Source organism: Anarhichas minor, unplaced genomic scaffold (assembly GCF_050575085.1).
Source record: "Anarhichas minor isolate MPS153535 unplaced genomic scaffold, ASM5057508v1 ptg000016l, whole genome shotgun sequence".
Lineage (NCBI taxonomy): Eukaryota > Metazoa > Chordata > Actinopteri > Perciformes > Anarhichadidae > Anarhichas > Anarhichas minor.
Genome location: NW_027466462.1, coordinates 2,165,348 through 2,184,428, shown reverse-complemented (window position 1 = coordinate 2,184,428; position 19,081 = coordinate 2,165,348). Strand labels below are relative to the sequence as shown.

Sequence of the window (19,081 nt, the reverse complement as noted above, 5' to 3'; positions counted from 1 at the left end):
CAGGGAGGAGATGACCTGCTGCATCCTGCTGCTCTTCATCCTGACCTCCTGTGTCTGTGGTGAGTTGACTTTTGTATGTTTAAAGCACTACAGCTCTGAAGCATCACTAAACACTCCACAGGAACATCTAGAGATGCAGTTTAAAGGCTCTCATGTTAAAGCTGTTTGTCTGCTCCTCACTCTCCCTCTCTGTCTCCTCAACAGCATCATTAGTAGTGAATGTGACACAGAGCTCCTATCAGGCAGAGGAGAACCACAACATCACTCTGGAATGGACCTTCACCACCAGAACAGACGGTTCCCTCAAGTCCCTTAATATCATCTGTGAGATGTTAACTGATGTCAGACCCTTCATCCTGTTTCAACTTCATGAAGGTGTCGAGGTTCCAGAGTCTCAGGATGAATGGTTTGCAGGACGAGTCCAGTTTGACAAAGACGTCCTCAGAGAAGGACGACTCAGACTTCATGTGTCCAGACTCAGGACTGATGACTCAGGTCTTTACCTGTGTAAAGTGCTCACAAGTTATGGGAGGAACTTTAAGACATGTCAACTCAATGTCACTGGTAAGTTGATTCAGTAGAAGTTTCAATGAAGCAGCTTTGTTTAGATGTTGTTGTATCTCGTTTTCTTTTCAGTGAAAATGTTTCTTCTTCACATGAATAAAACAGATTTCTTTGGTTTCTTTGCAGCAGCGAGAGCAACAACTCTGAGAAGAGATCCTCCACCGACAGAAAGTGGAACACCACCAGAGAGTCGGGGAAGGATCGGCCTCTTCTGTGGACTGGGACTGACAGCTGCTGCACTGGTTTTGTCTTTATTTGCTCTCTACATTAAAAACAAGATTTCTACTCAGCACAACAAAACATACACGATCTAAAACACATCAAGACTGAGATGTTCAGCCTTCAAGTGTTTGTACAAAAAGAGTCTGATGGAGGACTTCAGTCAGTCGGAGACACTAGATCTGTGTATGACTCATATATCTGAGGATTCACAGCAGCATTAAGGTATGAACTATGAATTATGTTTGCCAGTGTCTAATAGAAGCTCAAATATTGATCAGTATACTGAGGAGTGATATTATGAAGGATATAGAAAAGTAGTAAAAGTTATATTGCACATGTGTATATCTTGTATATTTATTTTATACATTAACGTTTTGCACTTAAAGCTTCATGTGATGTAACGCAAAGAAAGAAGCAGAGATTAAATATACGTGTTAAATAAGGTAAACATGCTACTCAGCATTATTTCAATACATTGAACACAGAGTTCAGATCTTTCCAGATGGATGTTCTCCCCTGATCACTTCCTGAAGAAGACAAAAGGAAAGATGTTTACATTGTAAATGTATGTTGGCTGTAACATTGAATTGTAAATGTTGGGAGGCCCAACAGCGACTCCTAGTGGACTAAAACAAGAGAGACATGTTGAAGAGTTCTGTGTACTATCCATCATCATCATCATCATCATCATCGCTCCTGTTCCCAGATCTTCACACTTTGTGTCAGAGACTTTAAAATACTATGGACAGTACTGCTTACCGTCTCCAGAGTCACAACCAAAGAGGAGCAGATTTCAGTTTTTATAACAGACTCACAGAAAGCTGCAGGTTTACATCAGCTCAGAGCAGAAGACCTTTCTGTTTACCACCATTTCATCAAATACAATTTGGAAACACACACACGGATACATGTTTTTTATTTCAATGTTTCTGACAAACTGAAGAATGTATTCCTTTGTGTGTTAAGCTACACTATTACACTATACAGCTATTGAGGAATCCACAGATGCTGGAAGATTTCTACATTTTTTTATATACATATACACACACACACACACACACACACACACACACACACACACACACCCTTTTATTGTTGTTGAACGTGTTATTTACTGTTACTGATCGTCATTCTCTCACTGTATTGAGTTAACACTGTATTAATGATGAAGACCACTAGAGGGAGCCTTTGTGTCTGCATGTTACAGCTGCAAAGTCGTCGATGACCGGCCGTGGCTGGTCTCATTGTCCTGGAGCCGACTAACAATAACAGAGTCATCTGCATACTTTAAGATGCTCCTATTTTCATACCTGCTCTGACACATATTTGTGTAGAGGATGAATAATAGGGGCGAAAGCACACATCCTTGTGGGAGCCAGTGGAGGGGGGATGAGCTGTACCGTAGTGCAGTCTCCCGAAACGTTATTGGCCGACAGTCTACTGTGCGAAAGTGAAACATTTGCGCCCCCAGCGGTCAAAGCCTGCGTAAAGCCTGCGTTAATTGAAGAATGTGTAATGTCGCCATCAAGTGGTCAATTTATATCGGTGGAATCAGTAAATGTAGAATGAATATTTGCTCCCTGATGATGTCAAACTGTGGTATCAGCAGCAGAATCATGTACCACTATTTACTCCAAGCACATGTTAGTTTGTGGATCACAATGACTTCTTTCATGATTATTGTCATACATGCACCACAATACACAAGATCTGGAAACAGAAATCTGCACATTGGTCCACCAGCTGCTAGACGTGTCCCTTCATACGTAAAGATCTTTAAGACTTTCTTTGTGTTTACGGGAGAGAAAAATATGCACACAAGATTCCCACGTGTGGAATATGAAGGAGTCCACAGGAGGAGTCTAGCACACGCCTCACCTCCTTTCAAAGTAGATGTTGCACACACTGTTGTCATCATCTGGATTGATTCCACGTGTGTAAAATTGTCCATTTCAGATTGTAATCAGCTATTTATTGTGATGCCTGTTGAAGCTATAATAGAATGACGCTATAAATAGAGAATCTCAAGTATATTTGTGTCTACATAATGCTACATAATTCATGTCATTTATTCAGGTCTTTTTTTCAATAAAATGCATCTTATTCCAAATCAAAATGATACATGTGAGAGAATGCCGTTTGTTTACATTTGTCACTTCTGTCTTTTTAAATTCCCTTATGACACCTGGGAGGCTAATTAGAAGTAGTTTTATATTTTCTGAGGCTGTTTAATGTTTCTATTGCAAAATGATCTGATATCATTGTAATATAGGCATGTGCTCTGACATGCAAGTAATCTGGAACTCTATATATCCGTGTCCCTGTTGTTGATGACAACAAACGCACCCCTGTTCATTCATTAATTGATATTCCACAACTCGATGTTACTGTAACACTTAACACTTTATTGAATACAATGCATGAAATGGAGAACAATCAGAAAAAAACAATGCAGTCATGAAATAGAAGACGACAATATGTACATGAAGATCTAAACTATTTACAATGCATGAGTATTTACAGATATATACAGGGTGTCTACAGCTCATCACTCCAACTTGTCCACAACAGAAGTGAAGTGTTCGTAGCTGTCGTACACTGTGTGGTCCAGATCTTTTGATGTGGACATCATCTTTACAGGGCAGAAAGCCTTTCTGTTGTACTTTTTGTCCCTGGGTCGGTTGGCCACAGCATGTACAGACTGGGAGATTCTGCACTCGTGACACCTTCACTCCTACTGCAGAGGGCTGTTCCAGACTCTTTAGCTTGTACTGCGTAGCTCTGGCCCAGGACGGTGGGCTTAACTCATGAGGAGCAGACATTGTGGGCAGAGTAGGAGGTACTGATGTAGGAGGAGGAGCCGGCAGTATGGCCGTGTGGAGCGGCCAGCAGGCTCAGCGGTTGCTGTGGATGCAGAGAGGGAGGGCACAGGGCTGCTGATGGTAGAGGTGGCAGAGGTGTTTCTAACTGCCGGCTCAAACCCTGCCGTGTTTCCAGCCGTCTCTAACTTAGAAAAATGCACAGAGTCCGTGCGCATGCGTGTTCCAGCAGTAAACACAGAGTTGTATTTTAGGTGAACATACAGACAGAATGTGCTCTGCTCTCATTACGATGTCCTGGGAGCTTCTTGTTGACTGCACACAGTCTATAGTTCCATCCAGCGTAATATGATTTTGGAGAAATACGTTTAAAGTAACCAAAATCGCGTCTCTTTCAACCTACAACTTAACAAACCATCAATATTTTAAAACAAATTGGTGTTTTGTGACACGTTGATATTGTAACCGTAATTTAGCCGGTTGAAAAGACGGTTAAAATACGTCTAAGACGTTCAGACCCCAAATCAACGCTTTTTCAACCAGAAATCAACGTTGACATCCGGGTTAGTTACTGACTTCCAAGTAGCGCAACCACAGTCACTTGACTGTGGTTGCGCTACTTGTCAAGTGACTGTGGTTATAAGCACAGTCACCTAACTGCATCGACTCCTCGTGTGCTGCTTGTCGCGGAGAAGAATTCAGACACAAACTGGAGAACCTTGTCTCTTTATTTCTTTCCACGACTGAAGACGTACGAGGTAATGAATGAATGCATGTGTTCATATTGGTGTTATTATCATATACATCATGTTGAACAGATTTATATGTGTAGAGTGGTGCTGTCGCTGAGTTGCAGTAATAATAAGATGTTAACAGATGATAATAAGACAATTAGATCTCAAGCGCATCTCCAACAATGCTCATTAAATATAAAAAGTTATGGTAATCCAAGAAATAAAATACTGTAAAGTTAATATACAAATAAATATATATGTGTGTGTGTGTGTGTGTGTGTGTGTGTGTGTGCTATACAGGTGTTCAGTTATTACAGAATGAGCTGAATGTAACTAGTGTAGTCTTATGCGTAATGAGAAGTTATAAAGAGATGTAAACAGATAGTAAAACAGTAAGTAATGTAAAAGTGACATTTCAAAAGTAAAATACGGTGTCAAGTGATTTGAGCTCAACAGTCTAAAGTCTGATCTCATAGTGGATGAAGGTGTTTGGTGTTGGGAGTGAATGCTGCGGTAAAATAAAGTTATGATCACTTCTGTGTATTATTGTACAGATTCATTATGAGAGGATTGATGTATTAGACAAGATATTTAGGGTAATAACGTGGTGGTTCATTCAGTGAAGAACAGTTAAAAAGATGTGATGCATTGAAGACACATCAGAATAAAACCTGATCCATTAAAAACGGCTGTATTATTTAAATTACACTTTTCAACAACAACATGAGGTTGTGTGTGTTCTCTGTGTGGTATTTGTTATAAATGTTGGTACATAGATGTTCATAGTGTGATTGATTGATGACAATAAGAAGCTTGATGTGTTGGAGGAAACATGAGAGAAATGTTTGAGGAGCACGGTCCGAAGGGAGAAACCATAAGTGAGCATTCGTGCATCAGACTGGGGAAGTTGCCAGCAGTGTCAGAGCCCTTGTGGTTAATCGTTCCTGCACAGTTGAGTTGCAGTGAAATTGGCAGATGTGAAGCTATCTCTGGAATGTAAACACGTCATGAAGGGAAAGTGAGACGAGTGAATAAACGAGAACAACTAGTTTGAGCACCTGAGTCACTTGTTCACATATCATACGACGGACACGCCCACTCTGCCTCTATTTGACTACCTGCTGCTAAAGTCAGAGCAGGGCGGGTCTTTCTGCATCTTGTAGTGTTTAGAGACACGTGTTGACTGTTTCCTGCAGTGTTGAACATCTGGCGCTGTCTTGAAACATATTACTGCAGCTTATACTTATTTCATTTGACTATGAATGAAACGTCTTCAGGGAAACCAGCTTTAGCTGTGGTTGTAGTTCACATTGACGCTGCATTGGCATCAAGGCTTTGTGTCATCAGTTGTGTGTAATGAGCAGGATGATGAACACAAAGGAGTATTGTGATGTAGAGACAGACTGTAGATGTGGACCTCCAACACCTTGATGTGATGTGTTGGTGACTCTTCACCTCTGTCTCCTCTCACAGGGAGGAGATGACCTGCTGCATCCTGCTGCTCTTCATCCTGACCTCCTGTGTCTGTGGTGAGTTGACTTTTGTATGTTTAAAGCACTACAGCTCTGAAGCATCACTAAACACTCCACAGGAACATCTAGAGATGCAGTTTAAAGGCTCTCATGTTAAAGCTGTTTGTCTGCTCCTCACTCTCCCTCTCTGTCTCCTCAACAGCATCATTAGTAGTGAATGTGACACAGAGCTCCTATCAGGCAGAGGAGAACCACAACATCACTCTGGAATGGACCTTCACCACCAGAACAGACGGTTCCCTCAAGTCCCTTTATATCATCTGTGAGATGTTAACTGATCTCAGACCCTTCGTCCTGTTTCATCTTCATGAAGGTGTTGAGGTCCCAGAGTCTCAGCATGAACGGTTTGCAGGACGAGTCCAGTTTGACAAAGACGTCCTCAGAGAAGGACGACTCAGACTCCACATGTCCAGACTCAGGACTGATGATTCAGGTGTTTACCTGTGTGATGTGTTCACAGGTGATGATGAGAGATCAAAGAAATGTCACCTCAAAGTCACAGGTGAGTTGATTCAGTAGAAGTTTCCTGGACTAAAAAGAACCTGATTATTGTCGTTACACTTCCTTCTTACAGGATCTGTGAAATATGTTCCAGTTTAATCTGTTGAGGACGTTTAGTTGATGTTGTAGTGAGATGTTGTTTCTTCTCATCAATGACTCAGACTTGTTTGGTCTCTTTACAGCAGAGAGGGATCGGCCCAAACCTGAGACACCAAACTCATCAAGTGGAGGAAGAGATGCTTCAACGACAGGATGTCCATCACAAGCAGAGAGTCCAGGATGGATCGTCCTCTACTGTGTACTGGGACTGATAGTAGAAGCAGGAACTCTGCTGAGTGTTTGTTACTATCTGTGTAGAAAACATTCAATGAGTTCCTCTGCCTATAAAACAAGGTCCAATGAATCACTCTCCACTTATAGAACTAGATCCAATGATTCTCTCCATACAGACGAAGATGAATCTAGTCTCTCAGAGGTCAGAGGTCGGGGGTCCAAAGCAGTGTCTGAAGGTCTCGTTGTGATGATCTGATGTCTGAATGAGCTGCTCAGTCACAGCTGGTCGTAGCGGAGTGAGAGGAGTTATCTATGGTCTTCATCTCCTCCTTCATCCTCCTCTTCATCACTGTGTGATGCTCTTCATCTCCTCCTTCATCCTCCTCTTCATTACTGTCTGTCCAGCAGTGTGACCTCAGAGCTGGATAGACGACAGAGGAATCAGAGCTCTGGTTCATTATTCTGATGGGACTCTTCATCAGTTCATTACTCTGATGGGACTCTTCATCAGTTCATTACTCTGATGGGACTCTTCATCAGTTCATTACTCTGATGGGACTCTTCATCAGTTCATTACTCTGATGGGACTCTTCATCAGTTCATTACTGTCGTCTACATCTTAGATCTGAAACCATCAGTCTGTTCTTTGTATTGAAACACTGCTGAGGAGCATGAATTCATCTTCTATGTTTGTCTGTTACAGTTAGCTGTTATTTACGGTCATTGTTTCATTGTGTATATGTTTTAAAGTCAAGCTCATATGTATTAATGCTATTAAATGAACCTTTATATTGTTCTACCAGCAGACTGTTTGCTTGTAAACCCGCAGCAGCTCTCACGTCTCTGAACACCATCACAGCACATTTACTCGTGATGTGAAACTGTCTGAATGTGCAACAAAACCAGGAACATTTATCCAAAAACATGAATGTTTTAATAGTTTCCCTCTGAGGTAGAAGTGCACCGTGCTGCAAGTCCTTTGAGTTGAGCTGCATGTTCTGTGTTTGTATGATGAATATGGAGGTTATGGTTTTAATTAATGTGTGAGACTATATGAGGAGATTTGTTTCCTTCTGCTTTCCATAAATGTAAAGTTGATGTTGATATTAATTTTATAATGAGAATTAGTTTATTGACTGTTTGCTATATTTACTGTTCACTGCATTGTTCAAAATAAATACAAATAAAGTGAAACATAATGATTCTCTATCCGTTCATATCCTCATGAATCCCACTAATATACATTATGACTTTATGAACATAATGAAAGATCAGCATATTGTTTGTGCTGTAAGTCGTTTGAGTCTTTTGAAAGTTATGTTGGACTCAGTGAGTTAAAATAATGACGATGGATGAAAGACGGTGAGTAACAGACAGGATTAAACACAGTGAGGTTAAACTACAGCTTCATATTTAAACACATTAATGACACCGTGTGGTGAGTTCATGTGAGACGATGAACGTTTGATCTGAACCAACTGAACTGAAGCAGCACGAGGAAGATGTGAACAGTTGATCAGTCGTGTTAACATGCAACAAATCTCAAGTTCAGAAGAGAACTGATTATTGTTTCATAAGAGCAGTTACATGTTGTTTTATATCAAAACTACACTCTGATGATACTTCAGCATCACTTTCACTTTCAACATGATGCAGCTCCTCGTGCAGCAGACGTCTGGTTCCTCCTACTTCCTCATGTGAAACACTAACGTTGAAAACATAAATAGAATGATGTTGAGCCGCCCTCAGTTCTTTATAAATCTACCGCTGGTTAATAAATGACGTCATTCATTTACTGCAGTCTTCTTTTATTTATTTAAATGTCTGTAAACAGTTGTGAGTAACAATCAGTGACTATGAGGTGACTTGTAAATGTCTCTTGTGTTCCTCAGGTGGAGGTGAAGTATTGAACTGAGAGCATTTCAACGTTTGAAAGAGGTTTAAAACACGGAGATGTTTAAAAGATGGTTCAAAGTGGTTCAGAAGTGAAAGACCAGATTTCACAGGATTTGCAATATTGTCTTTCAACTGTAAGCCTCTAAAGTTATGATATATTATTATTAGTACCATGTAGAGGACGAACACATGTTAGTACTGCAAATCCCGCAGCATTAAGATATGAACGGAAATAACAAATAAGCAATTATCTGATGAGACAATGCAAAGTGTTTTCATAAAGGAAACACAGAATGTTATAAAGAAACAGAGAAAGACGATTAAAGAGTTCAACAGTAAACAGACCTGAACCATCTGAGAGGTCTGGACGCTTTATGAATGAGCAGCAGATTATTATTATATATATATATATATATATATATATATATATATATATATATATATACATACATGACCTTTTATTGTTGTTGAACGTGTTATTTACTGTTGTTGATCGTCATGCTCTCACTGTATTGAGTTAACACTGTATTAATGATATAGACCACTAGAGGGAGCCTTTATGTCTGCAGGTTACAGCTGTGATCATTTAAACAGGTCAGGCTCTTTAAATATAACTGATGAACACTTTGACTTTATTTTATATGAGTCATCTGACTTCTGATCTGATCAATTTAATGTCAAACATTAAAAATGTTTCTTCCGTTTTTCTATATTTTAGTTTAACAACTTGAGGAATCGGGCTGCACGGTGGTGTAGTGGCTACTGTCACCTCACAGCCAGAGGGCGACAGAGAGACCCGGGTTCGATCCTTCTGTGCGGAGTTTCTGCAATACCTGATATCGTGCTTCCGCTTTCTCACTCAGTCACAGATCAAAAAGCAAGAAAAGGCATTCCTTCACCACCAGTCTGTACACAGGAACGTGTACAGACTGGATACTCCGCTCTTTTCTATAAAAGACAGTACGCACACTGACACTGACTACAGATCTGCACATCGACTCTTCGCGTGCTGCTTGTCGCGGAGAAGAATCCCGACCCCTAAACTGGAGAACCTTGTGTCTAGATTTCTTTACACGACTGAAGACGTACGAGGTAATGAATGAATGAATGTGTTAATGTTGGTGTTATTATCATATACATCATGTTGAACAGATTTATATGTGTAGAGTGGTGCTGTCGCTGAGTTGCAGTAATAATAAGATGTTAACAGATGATAATAAGACAATTAGATCTCAAGCGCATCTCAAACAATGCTCATTAAATATAAAAAGTTATGGTAATCCAAGAAATAAAATACTGCAAAGTTAATATACAAATAAATATATATGTGTGTGTGTGTGTGTGTGTGTGTGTGTGTGTGTGTGTGTGTGCTGTACAGGTGTTCAGTTATTACAGAATGAGCTGAATGTAACTAGTGTAGTCTTATGCATGCGTAATGAGAAGTTATAAAGAGATGTAAACAGATAGTAAAACAGTAAGTAATGTAAAAGTGACATTTCAAAAGTAAAATACGGTGTCAAGTGATTTGAGCTCAACAGTCTAAAGTCTGATCTCATAGTGGATGAAGGTGTTTGGTGTTGGGAGTGAATGCTGCGGTAAAATAAAGTTATGATCACTTCTGTGTATTATTGTACAGATTCATTATGTGAGGATTGATGTATTAGACAAGATGTTTAGGGTAATAACGTGGTGGTTCATTCAGTGAAGAACAGTTAAAAAGATGTGATGCATTGAAGACACATCAGAATAAAACCTGATCCATTAAAAACAGCTGTATTATTTAAATTACACTTTTCAACAACAACATGAGGTTGTGTGTGTTCTCTGTGTGGTATTTGTTATAAATGTTGGTACATAGATGTTCATAGTTGATTGATTGATGACAATAAGAAGCTTGATGTGTTGTAATCATGCAGTTATGAGATTGTTATGCCAGCAGTGCCAGAGAATTCCTGCCCAGTTGAGTTGCTGTTAAGTTATCAGATGTGTGACTCTGGAATGTAAACACGTCATGAAGGGAGAGAAACAAAGTGAGAAGGATGAATAAACGAGAACAACTAGTTTGAGCGCCTGAGTACTTGTTCACATATCATACGACAGACACGCCCACTCTGCCTCTATTTGAATACCTGCTGCTAAAGTCAGAGCAGGGCGGGTCTTTCCACATCTTGTAGTGTTTAGAGACACTTGTTGACTGTTTCCTGTCGTGTTGAACATCTGGCGCTGTCTTGAAACATATTACTGCAGCTTATACTTATTTTATTTGACTATGAATGAAACGTCTTGAGGGAAACCAGCTTTAGCTGTGGTTGTAGTTCACATTGACGCTGCATTGGCATCAAGGCTTTGTGTCATCAGTTGTGTGTAATGAGCAGGATGATGAACACAAAGGAGTATTGTGATGTAGAGACAGACTGTAGATGTGGACCTCCAACACCTTGATGTGATGTGTTGGTGACTCTTCACCTCTGTCTCCTCTCACAGGGAGGAGATGACCTGCTGCATCCTGCTGCTCTTCATCCTGACCTCCTGTGTCTGTGGTGAGTTGACTTTTGTATGTTTAAAGCACTACAGCTCTGAAGCATCACTAAACACTCCACAGGAACATCTAGAGATGCAGTTTAAAGGCTCTCATGTTAAAGCTGTTTGTCTGCTCCTCACTCTCCCTCTCTGTCTCCTCAACAGCATCATTAGTAGTGAATGTGACACAGAGCTCCTATCAGGCAGAGGAGAACCACAACATCACTCTGGAATGGACCTTCACCACCAGAACAGACGGTTCCCTCAAGTCCCTTAATATCATCTGTGAGATGTTAATTGATCTCAGATCCTTCATCCTGTTTCAACTTCATGAAGGTGTTGAGGTTCCAGAGTCTCAGCATGAACGGTTTGCAGGACGAGTCCAGTTTGACAAAGACGTCCTCAGAGAAGGACGACTCAGACTCCACATGTCCAGACTCAGGACTGATGACTCAGGTGTTTACCTGTGTGATGTGTCCACAGGTGATGATGAGAGATCAAAGAGATGTCACCTCAACGTCACAGGTGAGTTGATTCAGTAGAAGTTTCCTGGACTAAAAAGAACCTGATTATTGTCGTTACACTTCCTTCTTACAGGATCTGTGAAATATGTTCCAGTTTAATCTGTTGAGGACGTTTAGTTTATGTTGTAGTGAGATGTTGTTTCTTCTCATCAATGACTCAGACTTGTTTGGTCTCTTTACAGCAGAGAGGGATCGGCCCAAACCTGAGACACCAAACTCATCAAGTGGAGGAAGAGATGCTTCAACGACAGGAAGTCCATCACAAGCAGAGAGTCATGGATGGATCGTCCTCTACTGTGTACTGGGACTGATAATAGTAGTAGTAACTCTGCTGGGTGTTAGTTGCTGCGTGGTGAAGATTCAACGACGAAAAGGATTCTAGTCTCTCAGAGGTCAGAGGTCGGGGGTCCAAAGCAGCGTCTGAAGGTCTCGTTGTGATGATCTGATGTCTGAATGAGCTGCTCAGTCACAGCTGGTCGTAGAGGAGTGAGAGGAGTTATCTATGGTCTTCATCTCCTCCTTCATCCTCCTCTTCATCACTGTATGATGGTTTTCATCTCCTCCTTCATCCTCCTCTTCATCACTCTCTGATGGTCTTCATCTCCTCCTTCATCCTCCTCTTCATCACTGTCTGATGGTCTTCATCTCGTCCTTCATCCTCCTCTTCATCACTGTCTGATGGTCTTCATCTCCTCCTCCATCCTCCTCTTCATCACTGTCTGATGGTCTTCATCTCGTCCTTCATCCTCCTCTTCATCACTGTCTGATGGTCTTCATCTCCTCCTTCATCCTCCTCTTCATCACTGTGATGGTAAATAATGATCAATTATCTGATGAGACAATGCAAAGTGTTTTCATAAAGGAAACACAGAATGTTATAAAGAAACAGAGAAAGACGATTAAAGAGTTCAACAGTAAACAGACCTGAACCATCTGAGAGGTCTGGACGCTTTATGAATGAGCAGCAGATTATAAACGTATCAGTGCTTCATAACAATAGTATGTTAAAGTCTCTGGCACAAAGTGTGATGATGATGATGAAGATGATGATGATGATGATGATGATGATAGTTCACAGAAACTGACTCTTCAACATGTTTATCTTGTTTTAGTCCACCACAGATAATCTGCTCTGTGTTCACTTTATTGAAATAAGACGAGATAGAACTTTATTAATCCTGAAAGAAACAATTACATGAAGAGTAAAGTAAATAGATAAAGAGAATAAAGTTCATCAGAAGTAATACTGACATCAGTGTCTAATAGAAGCTCAGATATTGATCAGTATATCGAGGAGTGATGTTATGAAGGATGTAGAAAAGTAGTAAAAGTTATGTTGCACATGTTTATCATGTATATTTATTCTGTACATTAACCTTTTGCACTTAAAGCTTTATGTGATGAATGTGTTCATATTATTGAGGAATCAACAGATGGAAGATTTCTACGTATTTTTGTATATATATATATATATATATATATATATATATATATATATATATATATATATATATATATATGTACACACATGACGTTTTATTGTTGTTGAACGTGTTATTTATTGTTATTGATCGTCATTCTCACTGTATTGAGTTAACACTGTATTAATGATGAAGACCACTAGAGGGAGCCTTTATGTCTGCATGTTACAGCTGTGATCATTAGACCATCAGGCTCTTTAAATATAACTATGATCACTTTTACTTTATTTTATTTGTGACGTTTTTGCTTCTTGTGTCATCTGACTTCTGATCTGATCAATTAAACATTAAGATGTTTCTTGTGTATTTCTATACTTTAGTTTAACGACCTGAAGAATCAGTTGATGAATGATTTGTACTTTTTTTCCTTACTAAATAAAATGAGTTTAAATTCACTGAGCTGACTTTTGCATGAACTAGTTCTGTTGATCTGAATGATTTGTCACATATAACACAAATGGAGAAGATGTTTTGGTTTTTAATATACTTTATATTTTGACACATCATTTAATTAATACAATGTTTAGAGGTCATAGATATGAAGATAAGTTATTAAAACGTCTCTACACACAAACAGAAACATAATCTAAATAGAACCAATCATCAGTAACATCTTTAAAAAGCATCACCTCTCTGCTCCTACAGTCACACAACACATTTACATATACACAAACTAACAATGTACCTCTGAGATGTAGTGGTGGAGAAGTATAAAGTGTTTTAAAATTGTACTCAAATCAAATAGTTTCAGAAATACTGAAGATGTTTAAAGTCTTCGTGGTTTGCAGCACTTTATTTCAGCCACCAGGTGGCGCCACTTTCACCTGCGGAAGAGAAGAGAAATATTCAAGTCACCTCATCGTCACTGATTGTTACTCAAAACGTTTTGCAGATATTTAAATAAATAAAAGAAAACTTCAGTAAATGAATGACGTCATTTAGAGACATTTAGACACTGTTTACTGTTAGTTAATGTTTTATCACAAAGCAGCTGTTTTATAAAGTGATATTTCATAATCTTCAGAATAAACGGAATTGTAAAAGTGCTGGAGGAACACACGCGGAGAGAAAAGGAAGACTGACATTCCTCCACAGTCTAGATACATGTTCCACTTTATTTATTCATGCAGCACCATTTATACAAACATCACAGCCCAAATGCTCCACATGAAAAGAACAAAGGACAGAGACTATGAGGGACAGATTATCATCTTCAAAATAATTCCTCGAGACAACAGGAACTAGTTTGTAGAGTCTAAAAGCGGAAGGAAACGTGCTTTCAGAATAAATGTATTTTATTTAAATTTAGTTTACTTTATTCTCTTCATCTATTTACTTTACTCTTCATGTAATTGTTTCTTTCAGGATTAATAAAGTTCTATCTCGTCTTATTTCAATAAAGTGAACACAGAGCAGATTATCTGTGGTGGACTAAAACAAGATAAACATGTTGAAGAGTCAGTTTCTGTGAACTATCATCATCTTCATCTTCATCTTCACACTTAGTTGCTGCGTTTCCTCTCTGAGAAAGAGGAAGTAGAGTTTTTATAAAGAGCGCAACAAGGAAAAGCAGCTTGCACCTTTGTTGATTTGTGCAGATTCATCCTTATAAATGAATACGGATACATCTGCACAAATCACATAGTATAATAATGATTGTACTATTGCTTATATGTATTAACACTGAACACTTATAGTTCCGTACGGCAATGTGTGTCTGTGCAGGCAGGGAACTACCGACCAGGTACCTGTCCGGTTTTTTGTGTGAAGCCAGGAAACTCCCTTTTGGTTATTTCCTGCAGGTTTGTAGGCTACTTTCGATCAAATGTTGAATGCTGGCAGGTGATATTATCAACGGTTTATTTATAGTGGGCGGAGCTTAGTCTGCCAACAAAAAACATGTGCAGAGACACGGATGCTGATGCAACAAATACCGTTGAATGAACGCAGGAGCAGGAGGAGTGAGGGCACAGACACACTTTACTTTAGTGCAGCAATGAAAAGGCTGAGTGAACGCTCATCTTGGAACTTCTTGACATACTGAGGACATCTTGGGTTGAGGACAGCTGACTGTGCTGATTAAGGTATTTATTTGTATACTCACTGTAACAGGACAGTAAAGAGTTAGTGTGCATGTAGGGACACGTCAGAGCTGCAGGCTGTGCAGGGTGTGTTCAAGTTAGCAGAATAGCTGCTGAGAAACACCGTGACCGTGAGAAAGAGAGAGTGGAGGATACAAAGTGAACTCTCCAACTGGGAACATGTGGGTGCTGAATCTGCAAAGACTACTGTGGATGTAGTCAGTGGTCAAGTGTCTTTCATGTTCTTGAATGCACTTTGTTGCTTACCCTCTTGATTTCTATCACAGGGAGAAGATCTTCTGCAGGATTCTGCTGCTTCTCAGCCTGACCTGCGTCTGTGGTAAGCTGACACCTTCACTTTATTTTAGGTGAAACATAAATGTTCAAATTAGTAAACTCGCGCCATATTGTTACCACAGCAACTCCTGCAAATATTAGTTTTGTAAATATAATTGAATACATGGATGGATTTTACACATTATGCAGTTAATTCCTTTTTTTCTGTGCAAAAGTGCGTCGCTGACTTTCAATAATTGTGGATATTTTTTCCCAGAATGTAAATCATTTAAAATCTTGATGGGGTCAACCCTTCTACATTTAGACTGTAGTGAAGTCAATAACCTGACAATAGACTCTCTGTGTGCTCAGTTATTAGGCAAGTTGTATTTTTGAGGATTCATTTTATTATTGAACAACTACAGAGCTCTCTGTCAATCCAAGATGTTCATAAACCTCAAACCTGAATATTTAAGAAAGTAAGAGTGAGGTTTTGGCTTTCTGAGGAGAATATGTGCACAATTAATGTGCAACTATTAGTCTGCAGAAGTATTATGCAACTAAATGAAAAACGAAAAAGAAATTTTCCATCTCACTTGTTTATTTTCAGTTGTTAAAGTGAGAATAATAAACAAAGAACTCAAAACTTACAAATAAACATTTCTGACATTTCAAAATAAATCAGTGATGCAGACTATTTCTTGTGCCACTGCTTGAAGAAAGTGTCTTCTAAAAACTGGCTGTAGGTTTGGGAGTTGATTTTGAGTTCATCTTCAACCTGAAAAGGTCCAACGAGCTCATCTTTAATAATACCAGCTGGACCTTTTTAAAAAGATGTGATGCATTGAAGATACATCAGAATAAAACCTGATCCATTAAAAACAGCTGTATTATTTAAATTACACTTTTCAACAACAACATGAGGTTGTGTGTGTTCACTGTGTGGTATTTGTTATAAATGTTGGTGCATAGATGTTCATAGTGTGATTGATGACAATAAGAAGCTTGATGTGTTGGAGGAAACATGAGAGAACTGTTTGAGAAACACGGTCCGAAGGGAAAAACCAAAAGTGAGTAATCATGCAGTTATGAGATTGGGGAAGTTGCAGCAGAGCCAGAGTGGTGAAACATTACTGCCCGTTAAGTTGTCAGATGTGAAACTGACTCTGGATGGTAAACACGTCGTGTAGGGGAGAAAAAAAGTGAGAAGAGTGATGAAACGACAACAACCAGTTTGAGCGCCTGAGTACTTGTTCACATATCATATGACAGAATCGCCCACTCTGCCTCTATCTGACTGCTTGCTGCTAAAGTCAGAGCAGGGCGGGACTTTCCACAGCTTGTAGTGTTTAGAGACACTTGTTGACTGTTTCCTGCAGTGTTGAACATCTGGCGCTGTCTTGAAACATATTACTGCAGCTTATACTTATTTTATTTGACTATGAATGAAACGTCTTCAGGGAAACCAGCTTTAGCTGTGGTTGTAGTTCACATTGACGCTGCATTGGCATCAAGGCTTTGTGTCATCAGTTGTGTGTAATGAGCAGGATGATGAACACAAAGGAGTATTGTGATGTAGAGACAGACTGTAGATGTGGACCTCCAACACCTTGATGTGATGTGTTGGTGACTCTTCACCTCTGTCTCCTCTCACAGGGAGGAGATGACCTGCTGCATCCTGCTGCTCTTCATCCTGACCTCCTGTGTCTGTGGTGAGTTGACTTTTGTATGTTTAAAGCACTACAGCTCTGAAGCATCACTAAACACTCCACAGGAACATCTAGAGATGCAGTTTAAAGGCTCTCATGTTAAAGCTGTTTGTCTGCTCCTCACTCTCCCTCTCTGTCTCCTCAACAGCATCATTAGTAGTGAATGTGACACAGAGCTCCTATCAGGCAGAGGAGAACCACAACATCACTCTGGAATGGACCTTCACCACCAACACTGACCGCTCCCCCAACTCCCTTTATATCCACTGTCTGACGTTAACTGATATCAGACCCTTCGTCCTGTTTCATTTTCGTGAAGGTGTCGAGGTCCCAGAGTTTCAGGATAAACAGTTTGCAGGACGAGTCCAGTTTGACAAAGACGTCCTCAGAGAAGGACGACTCAGACTCCACATGTCCAGACTCAGGACTGCTGACTCGGGTCTGTACCTGTGTGAGGTGGTCACAAGTTATGGGAGGAACTCTGAGAAATGTCACCTCAACGTCACAGGTGAGTTGATTCAGCAGAACTTTCTCAACACGTTCAAGCAGCTTTATTCAGATGAATAAAAAACAGATAAAGCATTTCTTTCTAGGAAATGTGTTTCAACTTAATCTGTTGTATCTAGTTTACTTTTCAGTGAAAATGTTTCTTCTTCACATGAATAAAACAGATTTCTTTGGTTTCTTTGCAGCAGCGAGAGCAACAACTCTGAGAAGAGATCCTCCACCGACAGAAAGTGGAACACCACCAGAGAGTCGGGGAAGGATCGGCCTCTTCTGTGGACTGGGACTGACAGCTGCTGCACTGGTTTTGTCTTTATTTGCTCTCTGCATTAAAAACAAGATTTCTACTCAGCACAACAAAACATACACGATCTAAAACACATCAAGACTGAGATGTTCAGCCTTCAAGTGTTTGTACAAAAAGAGTCTGATGGAGGACTTCAGTCAGTCTGAGACACTGGATCTGTGTATGACTCATATATCTGAGGATTCACAGCAGCATTAAGGTATGAATGGAAATAAAAAAAATGAGCAATTAGCTGATATCAACAATGCAAAGTGTTTTCCATAAAGGAAACACAAAATGTTACAAAGATAGACGCAGAGAAAGACGATTAAAGAGTTCAACAGTAAACAGACCTGAACCATCTGATATGAAATACTCAAACATAAGTTTGATCAAAGATTACATCAGAAAAATGACAAAAAACAATATAATACAAAAATATGAACAATGGAATAACAATTAAGAGTAAAATAAATAGTGACATCATTGATAAATATAATATACTTACATGAAGAGTAAAGTAAATAGATGAAGAGAATAAAGTTCATCAGAAGTAATACTGACATCAGTGTCTAATAGAAGCTCAGATATTGATCAGTATATCGAGGAGTGATGTTATGAAGGATGTAGAAAAGTATTAAAAGTTATGTTGCACATGTTTATCATGTATTCTGTACATTAACCTTTTGCACTTAAAGATTTATGTGATGAATGTGTTCATATTATTGAGGAATCAACAGATGGAAGATTTCTATGTATTTTTATATATACACACACACACACACACACACCCTTTTATTGTTGTTGAACGTGTTATTTATTGTTATTGATCGTCATTCTCACTGTATTGAGTTAACACTGTATTAATGATGAAGACCACTAGAGGGAGCCTTTGTGTCTGCATGTTACAGCTGTGATCATTAGACCATCAGGCTCTTTAAATATAACTATGATCACTTTTACTTTATTTTATTTGTGAGGTTTTTGCTTCTTGTGTCATCTGACTTCTGATCTGATCAATTAAACATTAAAATGTTTCTTGTGTATTTCTATACTTTAGTTTAACGACCTGAAGAATCAGTTGATGAATGATTTGTATGTTTCTTTTCTAAATAAAACAAATTAATTTAAATTCACTGAGCTGACTTTTGCATGAACT

The 19,081-nt window shown here is 39.3% G+C and overlaps 2 long non-coding RNA genes across 2 annotated transcripts; both read left to right on the top strand.

Annotated features, from left to right (window-relative positions):
• Window positions 1–389: 389 nt before the first annotated feature.
• On the top strand, window positions 390–1,683 carry LOC142950791 (uncharacterized). Its single transcript, XR_012954517.1, has 2 exons — window positions 390–564; window positions 691–1,683. It is a non-coding gene; the product is annotated as an uncharacterized LOC142950791 (long non-coding RNA).
• A 15,606-nt stretch (window positions 1,684–17,289) lies between these two features.
• Window positions 17,290–19,058, top strand: LOC142950790 (uncharacterized). The gene is made up of 2 exons (XR_012954516.1): window positions 17,290–17,640; window positions 17,825–19,058. It is a non-coding gene; the product is annotated as an uncharacterized LOC142950790 (long non-coding RNA).
• Window positions 19,059–19,081: the final 23 nt, after the last annotated feature.